The sequence below is a fragment of the Macadamia integrifolia genome, chromosome 8, assembly GCF_013358625.1.
Source record: "Macadamia integrifolia cultivar HAES 741 chromosome 8, SCU_Mint_v3, whole genome shotgun sequence".
In the NCBI taxonomy this organism is placed as follows: Eukaryota; Viridiplantae; Streptophyta; class Magnoliopsida; order Proteales; family Proteaceae; genus Macadamia; species Macadamia integrifolia.
In genome coordinates, this window is record NC_056564.1 from 31,487,253 (window position 1) to 31,504,069 (window position 16,817).

The window sequence follows — 16,817 nt, forward strand, 5'->3', positions numbered from 1 at the left end:
ATAACTCTTGGGCAAACCAGTTTACGATTCCACACAATCCAAAGATTAGCCTTCTTATCACTCCTACTATTACACGACACCTCTGAAGCAAAACCCAACCTATTAAAAAATAAGGCTGGAAAATTTGAAGCATCTACCATTGGTTCTGCTAAACAAATAATATCAGGTGCATGCTCCTTAACCAGTGGATGAAGAGATCTTCAAGCTACACTCTTCCTTACCCCTCTAATATTCTAGGAAAGAACCCTCATCAGGAAACCACTTGACTAGGACCTTTCTTATCAGGCTTATCTACCTGACCCTTACTAAGATATTTTTTCTTCTTTTTGTTTTGGCCAGAAATACCTCCTTCTATTACAGCTACACGCTTGTTACAAATTTCCTCATCAATGGCTGCCACCTCTGAGTGGATAACCACATCTCCATTGCATAAAGAAGAGAATGGAGGTTTTTTGACAACCATATCCTGCCCTTCCTTAGCGTCCATTTTTCTTCCTTGAACAGACATAGGAATAGTGTTAGAAGCATGAGTACCTCGTGTAGTAGTCCTTCTGCCTCGAGCATCCTATCTTCGAATGGCTGAGCACGGATCAGGAATGCGCTTCCTATTCGAACCTCCTCGTAGTCTTCATAAATATCCTGGGATGGAGGTTACAGCAAATCTGCCCTATGAATCACACCTTTAATAGCCTCTTCGTGAGCCCATCGAATCTCAGGTCTTGAGATTTCTCCTTCTTCCTCCATCCCCTCTTCTTCCATTCCCTCTTCTTGAAACGCCATGGCTGGGTTGTCATAAACTACCATCGTTGCATTACAACCATCAATTTCAGAGTCTGAAAAGGATTTCGACCCATAATCTGAGTTGTCCAGCCCATTATCCGACCCATTATCTGACCCATCTTCAGTCCCCTCTAAGTGATGAGCATTCACCAAATTTGGACTGTCTCTAGAGTTTGAATTCTGGTCCAACACAATTTCTAACCTTCCTTCTTTGTCAATCGCTGATAAGGTAGGATAAGATGCAATAATATTTTCTTCCTTAACACCCGCTTGACCTTCCTTATTTTGAGGTAAATTCAGTCTCAGCTGATGAGCATTATCTGACCCATCTTCAGTCCCCTCTAAGTGATAAGCATTCACCAAATTGGTGCACTTTTAGTATTTTTAGAAATCAAATTCCAAAAATTTGTTGAATTAGAGGTGCACCCAATACCACGATCTCTTGAGTTCACCTTGGTTTCCCGAGTTACAACCTGGTCAACTCCATCGTGTTCTGCAAAAACTGCCCCAGGGATCACTACCTTAGCACCCACCGATGCTTCTTTATCATCTGCCATCTTCTTTAATCTGCATCCAGATAGTTGATGCCCCACACACTTAAGAGTATGATCCATTGATCCTTGTTGGAATTTGGAATATTCCTTGTACACTTGGAACAATTGTAAATGGGCTAGTTCTACATCTCGGTTCAGTTCTGATCCATTATTCTTTTTCTAGCACGAAAAGAATAATAATTTGCACGATTAACAAAACGAATGTATACTTTTAATTGAACATGTCCATCTTGCTTAGAATTTCGTTCTCTTCATAACCATAAAAAGAAATAGGACCGCTTTATGTGTAAAATTGGAGATATAGTACCCGATAGTCCTTAAGGTCTTGAAAATATAAAACCTACAAAAAGAGAGCAAAACTTTAGGAAACTCCATTCTAAATATGTAAAATGCATGTTTTACTACCCTAGATTTCACACATAAATGTGCTCATCAATCATCATAAAGCCAAAATGTGATCAGCTTAATCAAGTGAATGTACCTACAAATCATAAATTAGAATAGAGAAAAAAATTTACTAAATAGAATACTAACCGGTCTATAATCATCAAAACCAAAGTAACATATGTTTAATTCAAATAGAATGCTAACAACCCTAAAACAATTAATTGAAACAGTATATAACATTAAACATTTAGAAAGAAATAGATTTAATTAACTCATGTTGCTAACAGCCCCTAAAATCATCACTAAAACAATACCTAACATGGATCACATAGAATGGAATAGAAGTGATTGATTAATGGTACTAATAGCCCCTAAAATCATCACTAAAACAATACCTAACATGGATCACATAGAATGGAATAGAAATGATTGATTAATAGTACTAATAGCCCATTTAAAATCATCACTAAAACAATACCTAACGTGGATCACATAGAATGAAATATAAGTGACTGATTAATACTACTAACAGCCCTTAAAATCATTACTAAAATAATATCTAACATGGACCACATAGAATATAATAGAAGTGATTGACTAATAGTACTAACAGCCCCTAAAATCATCACTAAAATAATACCTAACATAGATCACATAGAATGGAATAGAAGTGATTGATTAACAGTACTAACAACCCCTAAAATCATTATAAAAATAATAACTAATATAAAATATTTATATATCATAGAATCCATCAAGAATCGCACTCAACAGCCCCTTAGAATTTGAATTTAAAATAGCATAGTATAGATCAAGGGCAAATACCAATCAACCCCTAAAATTAATATATAATATAGCATGCAATATATATATATATATATCAACAAAGTCTTAAAAGAAAATATCAATATACAAAGGTACACAAAAAAGATATTCACATGCAATTATACGAGAAAGACAGAGTAGGAAAACTACATGTGATATGGCAACTATAAGGTTGCAAAGTCCTAAACATTTCTTTGAGATTTAGAAGGCTAAAAAAAAAAATGTGTAGAGAGTATATGATGGTTCTACTCACCGGTTAACGATGTAGCTAGATTCACCCCTTAGATAAGGGTCTTCGAGCTATTCTTAGGAGGGTAAACCAATGGTGGATGCAGCCTGGGTTATGAGGCCTTTTTCTCCTTCTACTCTTTATCTTCTTTTTCAATAGATATAGGTTGTAGGAAGGTTGTAGTTGGTATCCCTTTTCTCCTTCTCTTTTCTTCTTTCTCTTCCTCTCCTACCTCTCTTTTCTTCTCTCTTTTCTCTCTTCCTCTCTTCCTTTTTTTTTTTTCTTTTTTTTTATTTTTTTTCTCCTCTCTCTTTTTTTCGCTAGAATATCATTTGTAATAAAAATTGGAAAACATATACAAGAGGCAAATGGAAAAAAAAACCAAACAAATACGCGCACTAAGAAGTGCTCAAAAGACTGAAGAGAATTAGGAAAAAATCCCCACCTTTGGCATTACCATCAACAGGGAAAAGGACCTAAAACCCCTAATGCTAGAAAATTAACAATAAGAAACTTAGACCAAAAGGTATCAAGGACGCTTTAAAGTGTCCATTTCCAAATACATTTTAACCAATGTTGGCCAAGTAATGATTAGATCAGAAATGATATGCTTTGTCACTGACTTAGCAAGGAAGTTCTTAATCGAGTTTTGTTACACTCGTGCCCTGACTCGGTCTAACTTAAACTGTTGTGATAGGCCTCGGACTGGAGGTCGGAAGCACGGTCGGGTTTTGACAGCGGCCACCCATTGCCAAAGGGAGAGAGATGACCCCAAGTATTCATGCATCGTGTGCCAATCTAATTGAAGATGATTCGTATCTTCTGATCCCAGATGGTAAGTGACCCGAATCCACACACATAAGTCCAGACACATATCGAAGTTGTCGAAAGGCTTTGAGCATGGCCGAGGGCAACCACCCATGCAAGACCAGCCATGGGATAGCAACCATTCAAGACAGTAAGCTGTCTTGACCATCAAAAATATACCACCGGATCCACTGGGCCTAAATCTGGTGGGCTATTTCCGGTGAACATAACAGGCTGCTGTCATGGTGTTGATTCCTTGGGTCCCACCACTCGCATCGTAAAAAGTCTCAGATCATCCCAAATCATCCCCCACACTTTATTAGTGACATGAACACATTTTGAACCTAAGTGAACGGGTTCTCGGGCTCCGAAAATCGTAATAACTTGATTGGCCCGAACCAAACAGACCCTAAGGTCCATTTCAACTTATAAGATAGAAATGAGGAATTCATTTCCTCATTTCTATTGTGTCCAACGTAAGGAAGGAGAGAAAAAGGAGAAGAAGGAAGAAGAAGGAGGGGCTTACCTTGGTGCCGGCGGCTTCTAAGTTGTTGGAATCGCTGTCGGAGGCAATTACACTCACTTCCACCACTCTCTCTCTTCATTTTGACCTAGAAAAAGTTAGGTATGGATGGAATCTTAGTGTATAAACCATATTGAGGTTGTAGAATGCATGTTCTACCCTCTCGGTGTTGTTGCCGAGCTCGAACCAATCCCGGTGAGCTCCGACAACAAGTATTGCCAAATGACCAACTAGGGTTTCGATCATTTGATTGACGTATCTCCCAAATGTCTTAGTGAAATTGGGATTTTATTGGCTTAGAATGATGCTAGGAACATCCCCTAAAAAGTCCACAGAACAAATCTTGACGATTGGGCCCGAGCCAAAAAGCCCCAAAATAGGTGGACTTTCCTGAACCACCATCGAAAACAGCCCACCGGATCCACTGGGTCTGCTTCCGGTGGCATTTTTTCGATGGACCACTGAGCCTTAGGAGCTCTCTGTCAGTTCCACTGGAAACAGGATTGATATTTTTGGTGGAAATTCCCTGTTTCCGATGGGTGTTTCTGGTGACATTACTGTCACTGATGGATTTTGTTTGTATCCTTTAAAGGTGATCTATGTGGATCCTTGTGTCTAGGACAATGACACGCACAAATCTCGAGACCAAAACTGAGTGGAATGATCGGTGGTCATATCTGAACCCTAACACAAGCAGAGATCAACAAGGTGAGGGATGGTTGTTTTATTTTGGATTTTTTAATTATTATAGAATTGTTTACATGCATAGATTCAATATGCTTAATTACATTACTCACATGATGATGGTGATTATCATATGTTACATTCTTATGCATTTAATACGAACTGTTCATTTATATGTATGACGGGATCCGGTGTGGCCAAGGTGGTACCAGTACCATGATCATCATGTGTTTGGCTGTGTGGGTGAGATGGAATCCGACGTGGCTGAGGTCGTACCGATGCCATGATTGTCGTGTATATGTTGCATTCATGCATTGATTATGTGCATTAGAGTTAGTTGTAGTCATGGGTTACACCTTGTGGCCAAGGTATCACTGATATCTTGTACCCCGGGACTGCATTTGGAAATGGATACGCTTCATGGCCGATGATTGGTGCCGGTGTCATGTAGTCCATACTTAACTGTGATATGTATGCTAGAATAGGTAAACGGTCTTAGGTTTCACTTTGTGGCCAAGGTCTCGCTAGTATCGTATACCCGGGATTGTATTTGGAGATGGATTACACTTTGTGGCCGAGGTCTTGCCAGTATTGTATAATTCATACTAACTGTAGCACTATGAAGGCATGTAGTGTATATGTGGTTAGGTATCACTCCCTATGCTACGAACCCTTACCAACAGGGGTTTAGGTGTTGGATAACCCATTGTGGTATGTTCGATGTGCCTTTCTGAAATATCACACCCATGGTACAATGTGATTATAGTCGGAGGCGAGAACCTATCTGGCATGGCCGATGTGTTATCAGTGTCATGACTGCCAGGAGGGGGTTATCAGGGGTTTGCTGGGTGACCTATGGACGCAGACGGGGATCGGCAAGCTTCTATTCATAGCTAGGGTTTGTATCCTTGCGTAGTCAATAGTGGTTCCAAGACGAAGGATACAACCTAATGCGCCGTAGTAGCATTTATCAGACTTAGTTTGTATTGTTAGGTGGATAATAAATAAATGAATTGCATCATGAGCATCATGGACTATGTGTTTAATTTCCGCTATCATGCATCATAGATTATTATTACTACTGTCTTGGTTGGATGTGGTTGACCCCACCCAATTGAAGGAGATGACCAGCGAATCACCTCCCAAGCCGACTTGATTGAAAAAATTCCCGAAGAAGATGGACACTAGTGGCAAACGTCCTCATCATCAGTAGGAACTATTGAATTTTTTTCCAATCCAAAATAATCCAAAAGAAAGAGAGATTCAGCCCTCAAGAAACTCCATCTACCATTATCAATAAGAAGAGCGACCCTTGAGGAAAGACTAGGAAACGAAGTTTCATCTATCCCTAACAAGTCCACTAGAGAAGAGTTCCCCAACCATTTATCGAACCAGAAATTAATCTTCTTCCCACTGTCCACCGAATATTATCAGAGACAATATTCCAAACTTTTTTCAAACCTGGTCAAATGGAAGATTTTTTATAGCCAACCTTCAAAACCCAATCCTTATTCAAGAAATGCCCTCTAAAGAATTTTGACATAACAATATCCTCATTCTTGATTTACCAAACCAATTTGCAAAGGCAGTCAACATTCACATCTCTTAATCTACAAGTCCCCAAACCACCCTCCTTATATTTGCACACATCATCCTATTTAACCACAATTTTCTTTTGCACCTCCATATCCCTTTCCCAAATGAAATTGAACCCACTGCTCCACCATTTTCACAACTGATTTAGGCCACCAATAAACAGCAAGGCTATGAATAGGCATACTTGAGATCACCGATTTCACAAGCTCTACGTGGCCCGCCATGGATAAAAGCTTACCTTTTCACCCTGCTAGCCTATCCTTGATTTTATCTACCAAAGGGAGTATATGAGATTTAGTGACCCAACCCTTAAAAATTTCCAACTCTAAGTATTTTGTCAGAAGAGAGGCTATGTGGATGCCCAACCAATCACTGAACTGCTTCCTGTGAGGGGCCACCTCCCCAAAGAAAATCTTACTTTTTTCAAGTTAAAACTCTGACCCGAGAACTCCTGATACTTGGAAAGGAAACTAAACAGGTTTCTCACATAACGAGTTGATGCATTCATAAAAATGAAAATATCATTGGCAAATAAAAGATGAGAAGAGATAGTGATACCTCTTAGACCTAAGAGAGGTTTTAATTTTCTATCAACCACAAGGCCCTTCAACCCTCTACAGGGCACCTCTTCAACCACAATAAAAAGAAGGAGAGAAATTGGGTCCCCTTACCTCAGACCATGACCAACCCCAAAATAACTCATCGGACCTCCATTAACTAGGACTGACATTCTAGAAGAAATAAGGAGCTGATGAATTCACTGCACCCACTTTGCAAAGAAGCCAAATTTACTCAGAGTCAAAAAAAAGAATTCCCATGAGAGAGAATCATAAGGCTTTTGGACATCCAGCTTAATCCCCACACCGCCACCCTTCACCGTAGAGAACATCAAATTACCCAGCTCAGAGGCTAAACTAATATTTGTGGAAATGATCTTCCCTTTCTGAAAAGCCCCCTGCTGTTCTAACACCAACCTTGGGAGAAAAATAGAAATCCTTGAGGCAAGAATCTTGGAAAGAACTTTACAAAAGAAATTGGCCATGTAGATGAATCTAAATTTATCCAGCGAGGAAGCACCTGCAAGTTTAGGAATCAAAGTAATGAAAAAATTATTAACACCCTTAGGAATGCGACCTCTCTAGAAAAAACTCTTGACAGCTCCACAGAAATCTCATTCAACAATGTCCCAGCATTGTCTAAAAATTCCTCCTGGAAAACCATCAGGACCGGGAGAGCTATCAAGATTCAACTCCCAAACCGCACTCTTGATTTCCACTATAGTAGGGACTGCTTTTAGAATTCATTATCTCTATCATCCAAAACACAAGGAATAAAGTCAAGCAGGTCATTATGATCATAAATAGGCGAGGCACCATGAAAATCCTCATAGACTTCTGCAATATAAGCTAAAACTTCCTAAGGGTCAGAAATCCAAGAACCATCCCCTCTCTTGATGGAGCTTATTTGGTTTTTAGTACGTCTCATTTTGACAGAGAGATGGAAAAAATTAAAATTCCTATCCCCATTCTTCATCCATTTTTATTTTTGTTTTCTTTGCCTAAAGCCTCTCCTGCAACTGGGAAGCCTTTAAAAGAGCTGTTTTAGCATCAACTTCTTTATTAAAAAGATCATCAAATATCCCCAAAGCCTCAATTTGAGATTGAACCAAACTCAAATTTTCAAATTTTCAGAAGCTTTAACCACAATCTTCATTCAAATTTAGAAAAACTTCCCTAGCCCAATAACGCAACTCAAGCTTTAACAACTTAAGCTTTACTTGGGAAGGAGATAACATGGAAATCACTCTCCAACAAATCTTCCTCTCTTAATTGCTTATAGATTATGAAGTATAGGATGAAAAAGCAAGGTAGATAACCAACATCTAAAAGGAAAACAACAAAACAAAGAGGAGGTAATTAAGTAAAATTAAGTATGAACTATTCAATCAAACCAAGAAAATGAGTTCCAAAATTTCAAAGAGGAAGGCTATGTGTTTGAATGTCCAAAAAAATAAGTATAAGTATAATGAGATGTCAATAAAATGTCATTTGTAAAGGACAATACTCAATACTATGAGTTAATTATGTGTTTGAATGTCCAAACAAATAAGTATAATGAGATGTCAATAAAATTTCATGAAACAATAAATCTTCTTGTTTATATTTTTGATTTCATGGTTTTTAGCAATGAGAAAAGTATGTCATTTTTATTTTCTTAGTATTCAAGCATAACATAAATTAATTATTCTATATTGCAGGATATTGTTAAATCTAATGTGGCAAGGCAAGGCTATGAAAGAAAGTGGAGCTATCCTTTGGAGGAGTATGCAAGACAAACCCAATCGATGAAAAATGCAAAGTCTAAAGTTTGATGTATTGATTGTAGGAATTTTTTTAAAGTGGAACGAAAACAATGACTTCTTATTTATAATTATAAGATTTTTTGAAAAAGGAATGAAAACAATGAATTTTTAATTATGATTTAAGACTTTTTGGAAGTTGAATGAAAGTAATGTATTATGATATGGATGCCTATGATGATCTCATTTTCTGAATTGGACAATGTATATTGATGTAATTACATGAACAATTTACAGATAATATGCAAAATTTACTAATATTAAAATTTTATTTATTTATTTTATATTTGGTGACGGGTTTTATTATACCGTTGCTATAAATAAATAATTATTAGGCTTAGGCAACGGATAATAACCGTTGGCATATATATTTGTTGCGACGGATTTTTGTATAATGTTGCTATAAATAAATTTCATCTATTATTTATATAGTATGCCGTCGCTAAAAATATATTTGGCGACGGAAAATATAATTATGTCACTAATAATATTTTTCCCAACCACCCATCTTTTTCCATCGCCTATTTTTAGCTACGGCAGTATAGGCGACAGAATTGGCGACTAAAAATTAACCGTCGCTGCTATTTTTAGCGAGGGTTTATATTTTTTGCGACGCTTTTTTTCCGTCGCAAAAAATGTATTTCTTGTAGTGAAAATCAATCCATCGGTCAGATTGAGACCTTCACATCAAGAGAAGGAAGAGGTAGCCGTAGTTGGACTCCGAGTGGACTCTCCGATGCTCAACTTAGTATGAGCAACAATAGATATTTGTACGGGTGCTGAAAGATCCATAGACTAAGTGGGTGAGAGAGATCTATCTTTACCTCGAGATCATCTACCTATATATATAAATTGGTAACTGCTTTTGGTCTTCAATCGAATACCATTCCAAACTTTTGAGTGTGTGCACCTTGTTGATAGTTACCTTGGGATTCAGGCTATAAAAAATTGATAATGATGTCTAACCGCGATATGTGTTTCGAGTTGACTCTTTCCCATATGACTCTTAGCCAATGGTGGGGTGATTCTTGGCATAGCAACTCCTTATCGTCAGGAGCTGGAGTGAGACTTGGTTGCATCTCAAGAATGAGACCTGGTCACTCAACAAGAATAAATGCATTAATGGCATATCAAAAGGAGGTGCGGGTGCAATCTGTAATGACGCAATAAAAGGAAGAGCAGGATCAGACTACGAAAACTTAGGGGTGGCCTGATTTTCCAGTTCAACCTTAGCAACAACTAGCACCTCCTTGTCCCTCGTCGAGTCTTTAGGATGGGATACCAAGTCCATTTGTCCAACCCCATAAGTATTTGCCCCTGAGAAACAGCACTGATACCAATCAATACTCTCTTTTCTAACTTCAATCCTCCTCTCCTTGCACATAGTCAATGCCTCACTATTTGCTCCCTCCTCTCCTTCATCCACTTCTTCTTCTTCATTTGCAGACTTGTACACATGTTGTACCCCTTTAAATTTATAATTAGGTGTCTTCATGAGAACGAACCTCTTACAATCCTCAAATCCCATATAGCTTTCTCTTTTTCCGCTAGCTCCGTCACCCTTATCATCTTCGCTTCAACATCACACGCCCTTCCCAGGGTTCTTCATAGTCATATTGAACATTCTTTAGTGGATCAACCATTTCACTCCTCTTCACCTCTAAGATTTTAACCTTCTCCTATATTTTTAATTCAAATCGCAAATGTTTTGCCTCTTCTACAGGTGCGATCTTCTCCTCCTCAACCTCCTCTAGTAAGACTAATAGAATGGGATCAGTCAAGATCAAGATGCATGATAGCATTGTCAGAACCTTATCTGATGTTAGGAATGTCCTTGATTTGAGAAAAAATCTCATCAGTTTATGCACTCTTTATTCAAATGGGTGCAAGTATACAACTGACGGTGGAGTCAAGAAGATCAGCAGAGGTGTTCTCTTGTTGATGAAAGGAATTAAGGTTGGCAGTTTATATGTTTTGCAGGGCACTACAGTCACTGGTTCTATTGAAACAACTTCATCATCTATGTCTCAATTGGATGTCACAAATTTATGGACCATGAGGTTAGGCCATATGAGTGAAAAAGAAATGGCATCATTAAGTAAAAGGGGTTCGTTGTGTTACCAGAGTATAGAAAAAATGGAGTTCTATGAGCATTATATGTTTGGAAAGTAGAAGAGAGTCAGTTTTAGTACTGCTACTTACAGAACTAAGGGAACTCTGGACTACATTCAATGAAACCTATGAGGACCTTCTAGGGTTGCTTTAAAGGGGGCTAGTGCAAGGTACTTGCTTACTTTCATTAATATTTCTCTAGGAAGGTTTGGGTCTATTTTTTGAAGCACAAAAATCAAGTATTCGTCACTTTCAAACAATGAAATAATTTGCATGAAAAAGAGACTGAAAAACAAATTAAGAGGTTGAGAACCGATAATGGCATAGATTTCTATGAAGGTGGCTTTAGAGTTTTTCAAAAATGAAGGTATTGTAAGACACTACACAATTGTTAAAATACCTCTGCAGAATGGAGTGACAGAGTGTATGAACATAACAACATTTTTGGTGAATTGATCTCCTTACATAGCTATTGAGTGTAAGAATATAGAGGAAGTTTGGTTAGATAAACTGACAGACCACTAAATTTAAAAGTATTGGATATCTTGCTTATGCACATGTGAGTGAGGGAAAGTTAGAATTTAGCGCCAAGAAATTAATGTATTTTCTTTTGGTTATGGATCTGGAGTGAGGCTATGAGTTGTGGTGTTGTGAGTCAAAATTTTCAAAATTTCTTTCTAACAGAGAGTCTTCTATGTTGTATCCTAGGAAAGAAACTCCTATTTAGTGTGATGAAGGTCAGAAGAATTCTAAGGAGAAGGTGGAGTTTGAAGATGGTGTGTTTTTTTTTGCTAAAGATAAGAAATTTTATTAATGAGAAAGAAAAAGAGTACAATCGACAAACATATGTAAACCGAAACCTGGGTCTCAATTCAGCATCATAAGCAATCTCTGACTGAATATGAGAAGGGAAGGAAATATTAATGCCCAAAAGTCTTGTTTGTGTCACCTCCTTTGTGAGAAAATCTGTAACACAGTTAGCTTCCCGAAAGCAGTGGGTTATCCTCCAATTATTGAGTTCAGGTAATCCTTCACAAACATCTAATCTTGGAAAACAAACCATGGTATAGATTTGGTTTGAAGGGCTACCATCACTACTGCTGAATCCGTTTCAATCCAAAAAGCATATATCTATAAAGCTTTGGCTTTAAAATTCCTTCCATAATGGCAGAGAACTCAGCATAGTAGTTGGATTGAACTCCCAAGAACTTCATAAAATAACCTACCACAGAGCCCATATGACTACGAAAGACTCTTCCAACTCCTGATCTTCCGGGGTTACCCAAAGAATAGCCATCCACATTTACTTTAGTCCATCTCAAATTAGGTTTGCACTAAAAAACATCTAGAATCAAGTAGGACTTCCCTAGAATTGCTTGTAATCCCAACCTACGGCAGCAAATTAAGTCCATGGGTTTCTTGATCACACCGACCAAGGAACCACAAGCCTCCACCTCTCTTCTAATCTTCTCATTAATATACGAACTAAATTTTGAAACCATCGTGGTTCATATTCAAACAAAGCACAATCTACTTCAGTTCAGTAGCCTATTTTTACTGAAGAAGATGATGCTTAAGAAAATTAAGAAGTGCAGTACAACATTATCAGAGATAGACTTAGGAGGAATATTAAACAACCAAAAAAGTATGGGCATGCTAAAATGGTTGCTTATGCATTGTTTGTTGTAGACATAATTGAAAATAGTGAGTCTACAACATATTCTGAAGCTGTTACTTCAGTTGATTCTACAAAAAGATTGGTTGGCACGAATGAGAAAATGGAATCTTTCATAAAATCAGAGTTGTGAGTTTATCAATCCGAGAAGAGGGAAGAAAATTGTTGGCTGCAAATTGGTATTCAAGAAGAAAGAATCTGCCTCAGGTGCTAAAGATGCTAGGTATAAGGCATGGTTGGTCAGAAAAGGCTATAGTTACATACAATGAATTGATTTTAATGATTTTTTCTCATTTGTTGTTAAGCATATCTCTATTCATGTCCTACTTTCTTTAGTTGCTATACATGATTTGGAGTTGGAGCAACTTGATGCAAAACAACATTCTTGCATGGTGAATTGGAAGAACAAATTTATATGCACCAACCTAAAGGTTTTGTTGTTGAAGGTAAAGAGAGCCATGTACACTTGTTGACGAAGTCCCTATGGTTTGAAACAATCTCCTCGACAGTGGTATAAAATGTTTGATTCAGTTACGACTAATTTTAGATACTACAGGTATCAATATGATTGTTTTGTATAATTCAGAAAAGTTTATGATGGGTCATTGTTATATTTGTTGTTTTATGTTGATGATATATTGATTATAATAAAATACTAGAATGAGGTCAACAGGTTGAAGGAGCAATTAAATTTTGAATTTGAGAGGCAGCAAGAAAGATCCTAAGTATGAAGATTAAAAGTGATACAAAAGCAAAAGTTGTGGCTATCTCAATAGGAGTACACTAAGAAGGTATTGGAGTGTTTAGAAATGAAAGATGTTAAACCTATAAGTACTCCTATTGCATCTCATTTTAGACTTTCAGCTACTCTGTCACCTTAGACAGATGAAGAGATGAAGTACATGGCATGTGTTCCATACTCTAGTGCAGTTGGTTCCATTATATATACTATAGTTTGCACACATCTAGATATATCACAAGCTGTCAGTGTGGTGAGCAGAAGCTTGTCATGTCCAGATGAAGCTCATTGGGAAGTACTGAAGTGGATACTTAGGTATTTGAAAGGGATATCTAGTGTTTGTTTGAAGTTTGGGAGGAATGGTAATAGTTTATTTAGCTATGTTGATTCATATTATGTAGGTGATCTGGACAAGAGGAGATCACTCATAGCTTATGTATTTATTCTTGGAGGAAGTACGATTAGTTGGAAAGTTACTTTACAGGCTACAGTTGACCTTATGGTAGTTGTTTAAAGCTTTCAGTCCTTAAGGGGTAGCCCTCACGGTATGGTAGGACCCAACCGACTGTGACCGGATGAATCAACCAACGACTTGGAGGAGTATATGATGTACTTTCATCTTGTTGAGCAAGTATTGTAATATGGGGGGTTTTTTCGAGTTAGGGTTTCAGAGCGAGTCTTCTTTCCGTTGTTTAAGTGTTCTTGACCAATCTCCACTGTAACCTCTCTTTTACATAGTGAAACATTTTCTTCTTCACCCGAGGATGTAGCACACCACATTGGTGTGTGAACCTCGTTAAATCTTGGTGTGTGAACCTCGTTAAACCTTTGTGTGTGATGCGAATTTGTGCTTGTTTATTTTCGTATTTGTTGGTATTTTCTCTATCAATATTCAACACACCCAACGTCATAGATTTTCTATTCTATCAATAGTAAAGGACAAGGGACAGAACTACTGAGGCCTAGTACTAAGGCTTATTATTTTCCTGGTTCAAAACAGTTTTAGGGAAGAAAAAACTAGTTGTGAGGTATGAGTTTCTTGCTTTGAGTTTCCCTAGTGAGTGAGAGGATGATTATAATTGTAATAATAGCAAACAAGAAAATATTTAGACAAGTGGCTTCTTCTATCAGAGACAGAATGGAAATGGAGATACTAGGTGGCTCAATAGATAGTAAAAGCAGGAAAAAAAACAACATTATAGCATTATAGCACCTTGCTTGCTCTGGCCCTGTAAGCCAGGGTGCAGCGATTCTACCACCCTTGAGCTTAGGGCAGTTTTTCAAAGCTTTCAATCATTGAGGGGACTCCAATGACATGATTTCTTGGTTGCATATTTCAACAGGTGAGCCTTGGAGATATATGCATGTCAACAGGAAAGTCCTGTTCCTATTTTCCCAAGGGGAACTTCTCTCGTCCTTGGAAGCTTAGATCAGCAAACTCTCTAGCTGATCAGTTTCCCAAGGAGGAGATTAACAGGTACAATTTATATGTAGGATCACATTCACTAATGAAACCCCTTCTTTCTTTCCTGCTTAAGCTTGCCTAAAATTTGCATCCTAGGGTGCCCCTGTTGGGCCCGTTCTGTTGTGGTCGTGCCATATGCCCCTGTTTCCTTTCTTTTCTCTGTAAATTATAATATGAGGTGACAGGGAAGTTAACTGACAAAGCTTGGCTATGTAAGCAAAGCTCAAGGTTCAGAAGGGTCCCCATGTGCCATGTCTCTTGCAGATGGTGGCCTGCTTTGGCCCGACTCTAAATAGGTGAGGTAGGAAGTCCATATTAACTAAGACAAAATTGCAGCTACATTCCAGAAAAGAGTGCTTTAGTTTATTTTAAGACCAACCCATATTGGAGTTTGGATTCTATCACTAGAGATGAGTACAGAGTACTGAATTGAATTAAAAAGTCCCAATTTTTCCTTTTAAGTCATATTTTAAATCATGAAATTAGCTTTTATCAAGCTAAAATCTTCTACTCGTCTGCCAAGAACAAAAAAAATCTCCTATTCTATTAGCCATTAATGCCAAATAAGTCTGACAAACAGGACACACAATGAAGATGGATCAATGGACCAATACATGTCATGCAACAAATTGGAAGAAAAACAAAGGGGAGAATATATTAATCATCTATTAATTTCGAACAATCTTTTCAATTTCTGTCATACAAAATTCATTCAAACGAGCTGCCTTTCTAAAGTAGACTCATTAAGAACTTCATTAACATTATTTTGTGCTGACTTCAGCTTAGAATCGTCAAGGTATTGCTCATACAAATTAGAAGCAAAGCCCCAAAAAGCCATCAACATTGCCACCACCTTCATCCCATCCATCTTGTCATGGAAAAACAAAACAGCAGCAACAGGACCCAAAGCCAAAGCCAAGGTACTAATTACATTGGAGAAAAGTGAAAATATCACATAAATCAAACCCACAACACCAACAGAAGACACTTGCCAAGCCACAGCTTTCCAAATTAATGTCAGCACATAAGATATTCTACCCTTGCCAAACCCATCCATCTCTCCTTTCAAGCTCCTCCATTCACCACTGGCAAATAGTCCAACAATGCAACAACATGTGGCAACAAGTGAACACAGGATCTGCATTTCCAATACCACGGAAAATGTCTTACTTTTTAGAACCTTTTGGAAGGAAAGCTGCATGAGTGAAAGCAGTAGGGAGTAAATGGCTGATGCACCAAGGGTGCACAAGAAGCCCAATATATACTTCCTTCTAGAGACTACTATAGAAATGCAACCCTAAAACGATGCAAAAGATAATGGAAAAACAAAACAAACAATGCACACGGATTTTACGAGATTCGGCAAAGTTGCCTACGTCCCCGATGAGTTGAGATCCTGCTTCACTATCAATAGAGAATAGGGTTACAGTGCTCGTCCTCACACCTCTCAGTATTGCTTGCATTACAGATAAAGAAACCCTCACTACAAATATATAGCGAAAAAAACCCTAATCCGGAAAGTATACAATTACCCTCAAAACCCTAATCCGGACCGCCGTCCTGCCTGTCTAGGTGCTGCACCGGTACTCCTTGGATTAAACTGCGACAGAATACAAGACATCATACACCAACAACTACAACAGAATTGTGTATTAAAGCAGTCAATTTTTGCGAACTGATGAAGAAGGCGAAGACTGCATTAAATGCCAATTGGGATGCACATATGAGGGAATAAGTTGAGGCAGAGAGGTATAAAAGCCCAACTTAAGCCATTGTAAGCTTTTGGCTGCCATGTTACACCCGTGCCCAAAATCCCGGGTAAATTTGAACTTTTGGACAAGGGTAATACAACCCGGGTGACAACCACTAGTAAATTGTGGATTTGCCGAGCTCTAATAGTAAAATGTACTCATGGGTGGGGCCCTCACACTAAAAACATCTTATATCCATTTCCACACATACCAAAAAAAAACAATCATAACTTTATCTCAACTAAATGCGGTCAGCTACATGGATCAGATATTAGAAAATAAAGAAACCCAAAAGATAGGTTAAAAATAAGGAAAAATAAGATAAGAAAAG

The 16,817-nt window shown here is 37.9% G+C and overlaps 1 pseudogene; it reads right to left on the reverse strand.

The window, feature by feature from the left end:
* Positions 1 to 15,388: 15,388 nt before the first annotated feature.
* LOC122085599 lies at positions 15,389 to 16,508 on the reverse strand (annotated as a pseudogene).
* Between the last annotated feature and the right edge of the window lie 309 nt (positions 16,509 to 16,817).